Source organism: Tribolium castaneum, chromosome 1, assembly GCF_031307605.1.
Source record: "Tribolium castaneum strain GA2 chromosome 1, icTriCast1.1, whole genome shotgun sequence".
In the NCBI taxonomy this organism is placed as follows: Eukaryota; Metazoa; Arthropoda; class Insecta; order Coleoptera; family Tenebrionidae; genus Tribolium; species Tribolium castaneum.
This window is the reverse complement of record NC_087394.1, coordinates 6970925-6983949: the sequence shown is the minus strand read 5'-3', so window position 1 is coordinate 6983949 and position 13025 is coordinate 6970925. Positions and strand designations below refer to the sequence as shown.

The 13025-nt window shown below is 30.2% G+C and overlaps 2 protein-coding genes across 4 annotated transcripts in view; both read left to right on the top strand.

Annotated features, from left to right (window-relative positions):
* The window catches only part of Nca (Neurocalcin), a 73163-nt gene that overhangs the window by 11952 nt on the left and 48186 nt on the right, over positions 1-13025 (top strand). The gene's annotated exons all lie outside the window — the stretch shown is intronic.
* The window catches only part of LOC657920 (uncharacterized protein), a 59710-nt gene that overhangs the window by 11723 nt on the left and 34962 nt on the right, over positions 1-13025 (top strand). The window contains exon 1 of one of the 2 annotated variants that reach the window (XM_964346.4): positions 9663-10013. The exons of the other annotated variant lie outside the window; for it this stretch is intronic. The gene's annotated coding sequence lies outside the window, so the exon portion shown is untranslated. Of the gene's footprint in view, positions 1-9662; positions 10014-13025 lie in introns of those variants that run through there. 2 annotated transcript variants of the gene reach the window in all.

The following is a 13025-nucleotide window of genomic DNA, read 5'->3' as shown; positions in this document are numbered from 1 at the left end:
TTCCAGAAGCTTAATTTTTTATATTTTTTATATTTCTTTTTTTTTTCTTCTTCTGTTAACACCGCTTTTTTCTGTAAAATCCCTAAAGGATTATCAGACGTTGGTCTTAGTTTACGGAACATCGGAAACATGAAGTGTCACCAACACAACAAATGGTTCTTTAGTTAATGGCGACACAATTTTTTTATGAAATGAAATAAGTTAACGAACGTTTTAATGTCTCATTTAAATTAAATGTAGAGTTAGTTAATATAGTATTAAGGTTAAATCCGCGGTTAAATATTTTATTGTACGGAATTCTATGAAAATTCTGAAAAAATCACATAAATAGAGCATTTATTTAGCATTTAGAGTATTTATTAGCAAAGACCGTATTTTCACCCTGTAGGTAGAACAAAACAAGGGACATAGCAATTACAATCGAACTGAAAAAATAAAATAAAAGAAAAAAATTGAAGCTCAGGTTGTTAAGTAAATTAATAGAAGAAAGTACAATTCTGCAAAAATAAACAAAAACAACTTTTTTTCGGAAAAATAAAAAATTAATAACTCATTTTCATTTCTGAATTCAGTGCTTTCAAGCTACTAATCTGTCTTAAAAATCCGCTTCAAAGCTCGTCAGAAAGCTCTTGAAATAACATTTAAAACGTACAACCTGGCATTTATCTCATTTTTTCCACCCACTAAATTAAATTTAAAATTAAAAAACCCTGTCTGTTTATAAAACATGAAAAAAAATTAATTGTATAACGAAAAAAGTGCCTCCAAAGGACGTAAGAATTTTTTTAGATTATTCGGTGTTCTTAACTGTTGACAGAAGGAGAATAATACAATAATAAATTTACCATTTGATGTTCGTAGTAAATTATTGAGTGAATAGTTCTTTTTTAATTTTTATAACATCGGAATAACATAATTGTTGGGACGAAGGCATCCACTGAAACAGCAATTTTTATTTATTTATTTGACATTATGCAAAAAAAATGTTAACGAGTTAAATATTTAACAGATAGTGCGCAATTTTGAAAAAAAAAGTACGCGTATTTGTTTCATGTGCACAAAACTCATTGTTGTAAATGAAATGAAATTTCCATGTAGTATTTATTGATCGAGAGCTTTTGCAACTATCGGTTGTTTTATCCAAAAATAAATAAATAAATTATCGGTAATTTTAACAACCAAATGCTAAATCTCTTTTCATCCAATTGTTTAACCCCTTCTTTAAACACTAACTGATAAGTAAATTTCGGTGTAATAGTTATAACTTGTATTTTTCTCTCTACTATAATGCATGTTGTAACTCTATTTTAGGTCTGGTACACTGGGAGTTGCTCACTCGGAACAACTCTCCCAACTTTAACCACATTATGACAAAGTAGACTTCGTTATTATTTTTCTTCCTAGTTCAAACCTAACTTTGATATACCGATCCACATCAAAAGTTGGAAAAAACCTGATGTTAAAATTTATAAAAAAAAACATGTTCCTTTAATTAAAAGTTTCTCCGTAGTTAACTAAGCCAATTCAATTACTGTTATGGAATCAAGGTGTAATAAAATAATAGCTAGCTTAGACAAACCCGGTGTGAACTGTTTTGCATATTCAAAATTGGTTACTTAAGGGTTCAATTTTACGTCTAAATTATGATTTAGAGCCAACTTTCCTCATAAATCATGCTGGAAAGTCGCTCAATTGCTTTTTAAATTTGAAGTGTGTAAAATTCAAATGGGAAAGCCAGCTCAACACCAGAATTTTAATCAATACACCTACAATAATGTGTTGCAGAAGACTGCAACAGGCTGGGGAATTGGGGTCGGCACTCAACAGTGAAAATGTCAGTTTTAAAAAGGTAATACGGTCGGCTATCCTTGTAATGCACATAGATCATATTTAAAAAATACAGGGTGTTCCGTCTCAGCCACACATCATAATTATTGGTAGTTATAATAACTAAAAATTTGTGTACAACCATAATCTCTTAGGTCCTGCTCAATGAAAATATTTTCAAGATGGTGACACTCCCGGTTATACCGGAAGTCGCTAACAACTTTCTTATTTCAAATGGAAAGCTATATTTTTTAATGCGTTTTTAGATTACTTGAGTTATTTTAAGGTAGTGTTCATAAGCTTCCCCTATAAGAAAATTTAGCCGTTTACGAAATATTTAGGCTTTTTAATTTTTTTTTTTGAATTTGCACCTTCCAGTTCCATAATCGATAACTCTGCCATTTCAAAAATTTGAAAATATTTTTCAGCTCATTTGAAAGAGAAAGCCCCGATCTTTTCTTTGGTGTTTTCAAATTTCTAAAAAAGAATAACTAATCTCAAATGTTTAAAGTTAAGTTTTCAGAACTTTAAGCACCCATAACTCATTTTTTTCAAATGAAATGCCAAAAGTTTTATTTCATTAAATCGTAGAGAATTTCATTCGGCATCTATGTGTATTAGCATTCCCTATACTTATGTTTAAAAGTTTTCAAGTTACAATAACTTTTTGTTGGGATTGAGAAATTTATTAACTGTAGGCCTTTTCTCATAGGTTGCCATGGAAACGAGAAAAAAATGTGAGAAATAAAAGTTTTTTAAACCAAAATTCAATGAATTTATTTTGTTTTCACAAGACGGACAACACAAATTTGAACAGAGTTTGTCGTTTATTTAATCAGAATTTTTTTATGACAAACTATGCAAAAATAGCTGTGGTTAGTAAGAAATTTTCTACAATGTCAAAAAAACCAACATAACAGAAAAAAATTTTCCTTCATCTGGTAAAATAAAAATTGGGAAAAAATTTAGTTATGGGTACTTGAAGTTGTCTAAACTTAACTATAAAATTTTTGGGTTTATTAACTTCTTTTTCAATTCTGAACACACTGGAGAACAGATATAGGCTTTCTTTTTTAATTCTCCAAATCTGATTGTGAAATCTCTAAAACTTAGAGAGTTACCGATTTTTTAAGTGACAGATACAAATCCAAAAATTTTCAAAAATTCTTAAATATTTCGAAAACGGTGAAACTTAGGTTAAAAACTTTCTTGAAATAACTCAACTAATCCAAAAACGCTGTGAAAAACATAGATTTCTATTTAAAATAAGAAAGCTGATTGTGACTTCCGGTATAACCGGATGTGCCACCATCTTGAAAATATTTTCATTGAGCAGAACTCAACGGATTATGACTGAGTACCAACTTACAAATAAATATCTTTACAGGCCCGGTTGCTCAGTTCGAGCTTAAGCTTTTGCTTACGTAAACTCGGTTTAAATTTAAAGTAAGTTTAAACCTTAGTTGCTCAGAGGAAAGTTCAGTTAAGCCGCGATGAACTTGTCATTTATGCGGTTGGTTGTACTGTACGCTTGCGCACTTCAGATATGAGGTTGCTTGGCGTTGAAAAGTTAGGTTAAGATGGAATAATATCATCATTTATCAATATTTTGGTACATTGTAGGAATAGTATCGTTATAATAAGAATCTTAAGGTTAAAAATGTATCTCAATATAATTATTAATTACTAAAATGGCTTTTTCTTATTTTTTGGAACTCTTTCATGTGCGGCTTTTTCAAATTATGCTTTCTTCTGATGAAGTGCAATTTATCGTTTTTTGGCTTTTCTTTCAAAATACAGCAAAAAACTGATTTGCACTGTTTATTTGTTGCTTTTGTGCATTTGAAGTCTTGACCGTCCTCACTTTTGAAGCATAACAATTTTATATAAATAATTTAACCCTATAATTAAACACACATAATATTTACATTGTATCAATAACTCTACCATCATTCTTCCCCTGACTGTCGGATTTTGCTGCAGCAATTAAAAAATTAATGTTTAATATACTGAAATGAGAATAAGTAAGTTATTATCATTATACTTTTTTTAGTTTTTTTTTAAATATAATAACTTACATTTTGTTTCAGTTCAGTTTAATACAAACTGAACTGAAACTTATTTAAAAAATCTTTTTCTGTGCATCATCAGCAAATTCACAATCAAATTCGGTAATTTATTAGTTCTTTATCACTAATTATCATTAAAAGCAATTTTTTTCTACATGTGTGAAAGTAAGTAGTAGTCTGTTTTTTTCCAACATTGTTGGTATGCATATTTTATGATTTTTTTTATTGTCGCATTTTTTCGTAATGTACAGGTGTCTGCTGTTACATTAAATCTTACAATTTTTTACAATCCGGTGTTAATTTATAATTTTGAACAAAATTGTCAATTTTTTTCTTTGCGCTTAAAATTGCTACTTCGGTTTTTTTTATTCATCTATGAACGATTTTAATGAAATTATATTGATATGTATATTAATAACGTTAATATTAAAAATGTTTAGCGATAGGCCAATGCTTAATTCAAAGTTTTTTCTTTGTCGATATTTCGTAACTGAGCAACACTCGCTTAAACTTAGTTTATAGTTAAACCTGGTTTAAGCTCGAACTGAGCACATTCAATACTTCTAATGGGGTTTAGTCGTAACAGCCTGTATATTACAACACTGACAAACACCAATTTTTCATCCGTAACAAAGATAAATATTTTTAATGTCCGAAAGCAATTAATTACAACTTTTTTCAATAAAGTTTCGGACGTATTGTGAGACCTTCAGTTGCAACATTCTCTCTTAAGAATTTCCATCAAAAATGGTGATTTATTTGTCTCATTGTGCGGCAAATAGGTAATATCCGATCGCTAAAAACGTGCCACAGCAATGATTCAATAGGAATCGAAAACATCTGACATCCTTGATCGGTCTAGGAGAAAGTATATTGAAAAGATGCAATCTTATTGAATCTACGATATTACAAAATACACGGATGGTACAATGGGGTCAGGTTTTGGGAATAATATTGAAAACCTTTTTTTGTGGACGAATTTTAAATCCACCGTTAAAATGAACCTGAAAGATGTTTGAAGGGAAACAGATGTCGGTCTTATCGGTAAGTGATTGAAGTGAGCTGAATAAGCCCGTTATCCCTCCCATAAAAATTCAAATTCAAAATTATAACTTCATTAAAGTGGGTTCAGTTTTATCTGTTTGAGTTGCGTCTCCAGTGAGCAAACATTTTGAGTGTTACAACTTGTTTCGTAGGATTAGTTGTGAGCCAGGTGATGAAAGATTTTTTTAAATGAATCTAACGAAGGGAAAGGTTTTGCAGACGAAAGTGGAAGTGCAGTCGAGCAAATATGTCAGATAAAAAATTCTTTGCCATTTGAAATGAAACAGTTTGTGAAAAACGGAGCTGAAGATTTGATGTTACAATTGAATTTTGTGGTGGTGTATGAGTTAAATATGATCGGGTTTATTGCTCGACGATTAAATCAGTGATAAATTTATTTTCATCGGTTTAGACTGAGATGATAACCAGCTTGGGATTTGAAAACTGGCAATAAATTACGATTTAGTGGTTAGATTTTTGCGATGAAAAGATGGTTTTCACAATAAAATTGACTGTTTTATTATTTTTTTCAATTCGCATTTTTTTTTTGGTAAGTTTTTTATTTGTTATTTTAACGAAATTTCAAAATATAACAGTGCGCCTTGCTGTGAAACGTGTTAAATGCTCAAAAAATATAAAAGCATAATATTCTTTTTAACGAGATCTTGTAGCTTTACACTTAAGGTTTGACGAAATTTTACTCAAAAAACGAACTACATCGAGTGAAACAATTGTTTTAGCACCTGATTTTAGCGACACTTAAAAACTTGGTTTTTACCTCAAAAACGTACTTAAATATTCGAAAATGTAAAAAAGAAATTTTGCAAAATAATTGTTCTTCTGGCTGTAAAAAGTGCTAAAGTGCTGTAAGAAAGTTAAAAAGTAACACCAGTTTTCCACGAGGTTTTGTGATTTTTCACTTTTCAGCATTGTTTTGAAGAAATTTCAATTACAAAACGAACTAAATTGAGTAACTTTTATCTGAAAAGCTGGATTAAGTATTCAACAAAGGGATAAATAACACAATTGTCGGTACAGTTTGGTGACTTTTCGGCATGGTTTTGATAAAACTTTACTAGATAATTGTGTTTCTGGCTCTAAAAAATACTTGGTTTGAAAAAGACAAAAATTATGAAAATTGCGACTTTATTTAATACTTTTTCCGTTAGATTTTTGTTCGCTCACGATTACAAACGAGCTAAATTGAGTGCAAAATGATATTAATTTTAGTTTATTTTTGTTGCATTTTGGAAATGTTTTATTTAATTTCAAATCACTTTAAAGATTTTTCATCCAATTTAAGTGAAATTGTTCGAAAAAACTTTCTTTTGATACCAGATAACACAATTTTTGACTAAGCTTGGCCACGAAAAAGGCAAAAATAATTAAAAAAATTCTAGTGAAAGGTAATAAAATAACGTCAATTTCGACTTATTTTTATGATTTTTAGGTATGTTTTGGGAAAAAAGCATGTTTAAACATTCGAAAACGACAAAACATCATTTTTGATCAAATGTGAATTTTTGATTAGTTTTTACCGAAACTTATTTGTAAAATGTTTGTCTGTCCACAAACGCAGCAAAAACAGACACAAAATAACGTCAGTTTCAAATTATTTGTATGATTTTTAGGCGTATTTTAAAAGATCTTGCAAAATAAATAAGTCTGTAATTAAAAAAAGTAAAATTTAGGTCTAATTTGGGGGGCTTCCAGTTAGTTTAAGCGAAATTTCTTGAAAATAAAACTTTCGAAAAAAAAATTAAACAATTATTGGTCGATCTAACAAAAAAACACTCGAGATAAGGTGATTTTTGATAAAGTTTAGCTCCAGTTAAGTGACATTTTCCAAAAAAAAACCAAATTAAATAACAAATTATGAAAACAATAATGCAGAAATTTCAAAACGTGGTATTTTATTTCTGTTGCAGTTTTCTTTTTTTCAAATATAGAATTTTTATCGAAGACTAGATTATTTAATGCTGCAAACTTAATTTCAAAATCAGAAAATTCGACTAAAGGCATAGTAACTCTTTCTGGTTATTATTTTTACGATTTTTTTAATTATCAATGTACTAATAATAATAATAATAAAGTCGAATTTTACAGTGGAAATCCTTAAGAGTTATTAAGTTATTTATCCTTAAATCCTTAACAGTTAAGAACTGATGAATTATTAAATTTTTAAACTAACTGGATAATTCAAATTTACAGGTCATCTTGGTCAGAAATTTAATTAAACACATGGTAATTTTGTCAGGTTACTTACTGGGTTATTTTTGTTTATACACAGTACCTATTAATAATAGTAATCAAAGGGAATTTTCTGATAGAAATAACCCTCAAAAAATTGAGTTACAAAAACGAATTGTTTTAATTATTTCGACATATCTTCGGTAAAGCTCAATTACCTGGAAAATTGGTGAAGTTTTTTTTAATTTCTATTAGTAATATCTAACAGTAAACAAAGGGATCTTTTTAATAGAAATGAGCCTCAAAAATTGAGTTACAAAAACGAATTGTTTTAAATTGTGAGACAAACACCATTGATAAAAACCAAAAAAAAATAGTAGAGGAAGTGCAGAATACTGTAGATAATTTGGAATTATTATGAAGTAAACTTTTGTTTTTGTGAAAATTTCTAAAGTATGACTTGTTGCTAATTTGGAATATCTAGAGTAGTAGGCTATTTTGTTAAAAAAATAATTAAATTAATGATTACCTTTAGATAGATTACTTACATGAAGACTAAAACTGTAGATTTATTAGTTTCTAGGAAAAAATGTAGGCAACAACCAAAGAAAAAAAGGCGAATGTTATTCTAGTTGAAGTCAGGCTTTTGGAGATTTTTAGTTTGGTGGAAATTTTGAGTTTGTGTTTTGTACAATGTGTTTTTAAATGATTCTCATCTAGTCGTCTGTGAATTTCTCATGCAAAATCAGAAAATGCCGCATAGAACTAATAACAGGCATTTAGACACTGAATACTACCATTCTCCATTTATTAAGTCTCGAATTCGGAAATAAGTTCCGATAATAAAACTATTTTCTTGCACAGTTTAATAGTTTAGTTGCATTTTGACGAATTTTTTTAGTGAAATTAATTTAATTTCACATCTGACAGATTTGACATTTATTGATTCAATTTGGAAGTAAAATTACCGTTGGGGGCGCCACTGAGCTATGTCGAAAACAGTAACCATAAATGGCGGGAAAATGTTTATTCGGATATTTTGAGCGTTGTACGAATTTTGGGGCTTCACAATTATTGCATTGCCTATGCGGAATGACTATTCTATCTTTGATGCAAGAAACTTATGTTGACAAATGAGAGATGACGAGGAAAACACGAATAACGAATGACTGTTTGGTTCACTTTCTTTATTGGAAAATTATTACAAAGACATTGAAAAGCCTACCTTTTGGCATAATTTACGTTTAAATGTATCAGCAGTTGTTAATCTTTATTGTAGTTTTGTAGATTTACCGCAGCATTTCATGATTTTTTCAGTGGAAAATTCTAACCTAAAATTCATAACACTTCACTAATTTATTGGTTTCTTGAGCCAAACTTTGTGTTCGCTGTGATCCATTACTTATAATCTTTAATTAGACAACTGTTTGATAACACTTTGTAATCAAAATTTAAATATTTTTCACTTTTTATCCACTTTCAAGTTCCAACAATAAACACTTTATACCACGAAAAACTACAGAACCAAAGTCAACGCTAGTATTTACCACCACGTACTTTTAAAGTAATTCTTTCTATTGTAAGTAATTAACACTATACACGCAAAATTGTTGAACAATTCATTAAATGTCAGTTAAATGTGGCATTACGAAAATTTCTTTACTGTTTTCGACAGAGTTCAAAAGTCATCACCAGAGGGCGTCTAGTTAATTTTACTTCCGAATAGTTTAGTTGCATTTTAACGAATTTTTTTAGTGAAATTAATTTAATTTCACATCTGTCAGATTTGACATTTATTGATTCAATTAAGTAGAGCGACACATTGTTTTATATATGTAAACCAGTTTCAAAGTTAACTAGATGAGAATCATTTAAAAACACATTGTATTATAATATTATAGAAAAATAACTTTACAATAATTTAACGTGTTTTTTTGTTGAGTTAACCCGTTTCCTTTTCTACTTATTCCCAAAAAACAAACTGGTATTCCAAAAATGCGCTTACTGTAGTAATAATCAAGGGCAAAAGCTTTTCATTTTTGACTTTTTATGCGAATTAATACTGGGAGTAACCAAAAACGAGCTTTTCGGTGATTTTTCTTGTAAATTAAGTTACAAAAGTGATTTTTTTTAAATTTTTTTAGAACATACCATTGGTATGATTTGTGTTCCTTTGATTGAGAGCAGGGTAACCTGCTGGGTTAATTGTGAAATAATTATAGTAGAACCCCCCCCCCAATCTAAGCCGAGCTTTTCGGCGGTTTTTCTTTCGAATTGAGATAAAAAACGTGGTGGTTTTTTAATTTTCCTGCGACATACCACCGTATGATAACTTGCTGGGTTACTTTTGAAAAAATACTAGTACCCAATCAAAGGCGAGCTTTTCGGTGCATTTTCTTTAAAAATTGAGTTTCAAAACCGCTCTTTTTAATTTTCCTGCAACATACCATCGCCCTGGCCCATATTAGCTGTCAAATGGTAGAAGTAGCGATGGTGTTTCGGTGGTGAGCAGCGCGGGAGAGGCCTGGCGGCGCATACGATGTGAGCTGTTGCCAATATTGATCTAAGAGTTACCGCCGTCGCAGGACCAGTCGCAGGAGCGCGTTAGTTTAGCGTGTTCGTGTTTCCACCGTTCTGTCTTTCTTCGGCGCCTCCAAATTCCCATAATGCCAATTTAAAAGTGAAGTGTTGTACATTTTATTCGCTTTTTTCGCGCGGATGATGGACCACAACACACTCATCCATTCTAGGACGAATTATCCTTAATTTTTTCACGCTTGAATCGCCGCTCATAAACGATGAAAAAATACTAGTGACGTACACCACCTGCAACACAATAACGCGCACACCAAGGGATTAACCAGAATTTCAGCGCAGACTACGGTAATTTCACAGGGAACACATGTTTTAATTAATTTGGTGGTTGTAATAATTCATTTCTTATCTGATTGGGGGAAATTAAAGCGCACTTGTTATTACCACGTATCAATCACCACATCTAATCAAGTCATTCAAAAATTTACGCAAGGATTTAAACATTTACTCGTTTTCGAGCATTTGTGGCCAATTGCTGCATAAAAAGTGTTTTAATTGGAAAATAATTATCGAGGAAATAAATGAGGTCGCACCAAAGGTTAGACCAACGTCCACTTTGATACTATTTTTCAAGCGGTGTAAGTAGGTATTTCATGTGTTTTCAAGAGCTTTCCCAAATATTTATTGAGCGTTATTTTTAACGCGATATAGTTTCTTTCTTCTGTGAAAATACCATTAAGTTTAATTTACTAGGTGTATTTCCATACATCTCAAAAATTTAATTAATTAAATCATTGGATAATTTTAGAAAGATAAGAAACATAAACATGCAGTTTAACGTACCATGCTGTTAAGATTTGCACAAATATTATTCGAAAGCTGCTGGGTAAAATTAACTTAATAGCGTATAACTCTGGCGTATGTTTCGCAGAAATAATAACGACCAGTGGATTATGGTTTTTGGGTAAAGGCAGGTTTTTGGCGTCTTTTGGGTCAGGCTTATTGTTATTCCTTCAGTCGCACAAAAAAGGGATAATGGGAACCTCCCTTGCAGCAATTGTTTTCTTAACAAAAACTTGTTATTAGAAACAATTGTTTGAGAAAGTGTATTAAAATGTTTGTAAATCTTAATTCTGGCCCGTCTTTGGTTAAATGTGTTATCTGCTTTGATTTGATGGAACTAGAGGTTTTGGTGTGTAACTGCTTTAGTTAAGAGCTGTTTAGGTAATCAGGACGTCCGGGATTATAATGTCCAGGGTGGAATACTAAACACTCGGGGTGTCAGAATCAGCTGCTAGCAAATGTCGGTGCCTAGATTTTCCTAATGAGTTATTTAATCATGAATTGTTTGCTTTAAATAGCTGTACATCACCTTCATGTTCAGTGATAAGAAAACTTAATTACTTCATTTTTTTTAAACCAGAATATTTGATTTTGCATTAGTTTTCACTTTTCTAAGCTTCACAACCAGTCATTAATTTTTCCTGATTTTTGCATAAAAAAAATCTCATCTAAAGAATTCTTAACTGTAAAAATAGTGAACCAACATTGACTTCTTAGGACTTCAAAAATGTTGTTGCTTTTCTCATAATATTTTGTCGTTAGTTCGTTTGTATTTTTTATTCTTTTATTTTTTGGCGAATCATTCGTAAAATTTTCTTGATTTTTGCCGAAAACAAAGTTTATCAAAAGACCTCTCGACTGTAAAAAATAATTAACCAACAATCACTTTACCGTCAAAAAAAATTTTGGTTTTTTCATTTGGTTCGTTTGTAGAAGAATTATTGTTTGGCGAATCATTCGTAAAATTTTACAGATTTTTACCGAAAACAAAGTTTATTAAAAGACCTCTCGATTGTAAATAATTAACTACTAAACACTTCGTAGGACATTAACAGATTTTTTTGTTTTTCCAAAATATTCTGTTATTGGCTCGTTTGTAGTCGAATTATTGTTTAGCAAATCATTCGTAAAATTTTCCTCATTTTTGCTGAAAATAAAGTTTACCAAAAGACCTCTCGACTATAAAAAATAATTAACCAACAATCAATCACTTCTTAGGACTTCAATAATTTTTTTCAAAATATTGTGTTATTAGCTCGTTTATAGACGAATTATTTTTTGGCAAATCAGCACTCAAATTTTGCTCATTTTTGGAGACATTAAAACTTATCAAACGATTCTTCGACTGTAAAAATAGTTAACCATGAGTTATTTTTTAGGACCGTAAAAAATTTTTGCTTTTCTCAAAATATTTTGTCATGGACTTGTTTGTAGACGAATTATTTTTTGGTGAGTCAGCCGTCAAGGTTTATGGATTTTTGCAAAAAACAAAGTTTATCAAAGACCTGTTGACTGTAAAAAATAATTAACCAACAATCACTATTTAGGGCCTTTAAAAATTTTTATTTTCCTCAATTGGCTTGTTTGAACACGTATTATTTTTTGGTGAGGTATTCATAAAGTTTTACTGATTTTTGCTGAAAACAGTGTTTATCAAAAGACCTCTCGATTGTAAAAAATAATTAACCAATTATTTCTTATGGCTTTAAAAAAATATTTTTTTGATGTTCTCAAAATCTTTTGTTTTTGGACGAATTATTTTGTGGCGAATCAGCTGTAAAATTTTCCTGATTTTTGCAGACAACAAGGTAATAAAACGATCTTTCGATTTTAAAAATCGGATCCAAGAGTAACTTTTTAGGGTAGGGAATTATTTTTTGGAGAACCATTTTGCAAATTTTCTTCATGTTTTCAGAAAAGAATGCTCGACAAAAGGGCTTTTTATTGCAAAAATAATAATCACTCGAAGGGGCTTTAATAAATTTTTCGATTTATTCAAAATATTTTTTACTGGCTTGTTTACAAAGCAATTATTTTTTGGCGAATCATCTGACAAATTTCCTTGACTTTTCTAGGAAACAAAGCTTGGCAAAAAGGCCTTTGATTTAAAAAAAATATTGAACCGACGATCACTTTTCCTAAGAACCCTAGGTTTATAAATTTTTTGGTTTTCTTAAAATATTTTGTTTATTTTGGCTCATTTTTTGACAAATTTTTCTGATTTTTGCTGAAAACAGTGCTTATCAAAAGGGCTTTTACGTTAAAACCATTATTAGTTAGTGGTTCAAAGCAAAGTAACATAACAGTTTTGTTAAAAAAATTTAAAAGTTAGATGTCAATTCTTAAAAATTGGAGACTTCCTTACTGGTTTTATATTAGTGTACTTAAAGATGAATACAAAGCATTTTTAAATCTTTCATATCTCTAAAAGGGTCGTACACTTTATTTTATATTGCCTTTCAAATTTCCGCTTTTTTATTCAGTTAAGTGTTGATGGATTGCAAAAGCAGTTGGGCT